This window comes from Galeopterus variegatus, unplaced genomic scaffold, assembly GCF_000696425.1.
Source record: "Galeopterus variegatus unplaced genomic scaffold, G_variegatus-3.0.2 Scaffold870, whole genome shotgun sequence".
Taxonomy (NCBI): domain Eukaryota; kingdom Metazoa; phylum Chordata; class Mammalia; order Dermoptera; family Cynocephalidae; genus Galeopterus; species Galeopterus variegatus.
This window is the reverse complement of record NW_007726981.1, coordinates 137,665-139,705: the sequence shown is the minus strand read 5'-3', so window position 1 is coordinate 139,705 and position 2,041 is coordinate 137,665.

Genomic DNA, 2,041 nt, shown 5'->3' with positions numbered 1-2,041 from the left:
GCCAGTGAGCGGCCCGTCTGTATGTGGGATCCGAACCCTCGGCGGGAGCGCCGCCGTGCTTCCAAGTGGCGCACTGTAGCAGTGCGCCACCGGGCCGGCCCAGGTTGGCTCTTAAACACTAGGCTGGGCGCCCCCTTCCTGGGCATCCAAAGGCCGGTCCTCCCAGCTCACAGCCCTACTGATGCTTCCTCAGGCCCGGGCCACGCTGAGGCTCTGCACACTAGAGCTGCACGAGTCTGCCTCTGTGCCCCATTCTATCCCCAAACCGTCCTCGTCCTGCTCCGTTCCCTAGTTCCAGGCTGGTCATACTCCTGATCTTTGCCCAGACTGTAACCTCACATCCTCCAGGAATCTGTCAGCTATTCCCACCCATTCAGATCTCACCTGCTTTCTCTTTGGTCCTCACAGACACCTGCCTCAGGGCCTTTGAGCTTGCTGTTCCCGCTTCCTGGGACACCCTTCCCCATTCTCTTTGAAAATCCCTCCGCTGAGAGACCCTCCCTGACCCCCATGTTGTGTGCCATCCCATCAGTGTCCTTAATCTCCTTGGGTGTTTAGTGTCCTTCACCCTGTCCATGGGTACAGGGACCACAACAGTCTTGATCACTGATGAATATTTGCTGTTAAATTTCAATGCTAAGAGTCAAGCTCTATGACCGATTCCCATTTTACAGATGGGGAAACTGAGGTCCCCTCGTATGCTGAGGATTTGCCCAGACCCTCCATTCTAGCCCCCCCTGGGCCATGACCTCTCAGAGGGTAGATGCGGAGGCAGAATCATGGCCCCCCCAAAGATATCCATGTCCTAATTCTCAGAACCTGTGAATATGTCACTTCGCATGGCAGAAGGGACTCTGCACATGGGATGGAGTTAAGGACCTTGAGGCAGAGATTGTCCTGGGTTATCCAGGGACCCCGTGTCCTCACAGGATTCTCATAAGAGGGAGGCAGGAGGGTCAGAGTCAGAGACTGGAAGACGCTGCGCTGCTGGCTTTGCAGACGGAGGAAGGGACCATGCACCAAGGGCTGCAGGCGCCTCTAGAAGCTGGGAAACGAAGACACAGGTCCTCGCCGGGAACCTCCAGGAGGGCCAGTCCTGCCCACACCTTGATTTTAGCTCAGTGAGACCCATGTCAGACTTCTGACCTTCAGACTGTGACACACTTGCATTGCTTTAAGCCAGTAAGTTTGTAGTAATTTGTTACAGCAGCCACAGGAAACTCATACGTTGGCCAACTCTGAACAGCCTTTTTACTTACACCTTAAAATATCTCTGCAGCCCCTGCTTCATCAATTTTAATACATCTTAGCATAAAAGGTGTTTGTGTGAAAGGGCAGTGGGCACGGGGAAGCCCCCAGCCCCAGAGTTACCCAATCTGCTCCCATCTCCACCCTGTCCCACTCACCCTGTGACTTTGCCATTAAGCAGCCTTGATTTTCTCATCTGAGAAATGGGAATAAATGTTATTGCCCATCCCACTGGGTGGTGGAGAGCCCCAAAGACAGACATGACCAGTGCAAGGTTTTGCTATGTGTCCTATGACGTGGCTAACATGGCCTGTGTGTCTGGCCCCTTCTGGCCTTACCCTCTCCCATCTCTCTCTGGGTTCATTCCTGTGTCCTGCAAGCCATTCTCTCCAACAGGCCTTTGCCCATGTCGTGCTCTCCACCTGGGTCTCTCTTTCTGCCAGTTTACGGGGCTTTTTTGTGCTCACCCTTCAGGTGCTGGAAGACCTGAATGACTTCCAGGAAATGGTCTCAATTACTGAGGTTACTCTGGGTACATCTGACCGTGCCTTTTTGTCCCCTATCAAAGCCCTTATCACCCTGGGATGGCTGGACCCATCCGTTTCAGTCACTGCTGTGTCCCTGGTGCCCAGCACACAGTGTGGCACACAGTACAAGCTCAGTAAATATTTCGGCCTCAATAACTGAATTAATCAACTTACAATGGATGGACTATTATTATACAGAAAAGGCCCAGAGAAGTAAGGTGACGCGCCTGCAGCCACCTGGGAATCAGTGTCAGGATGGCATTGGA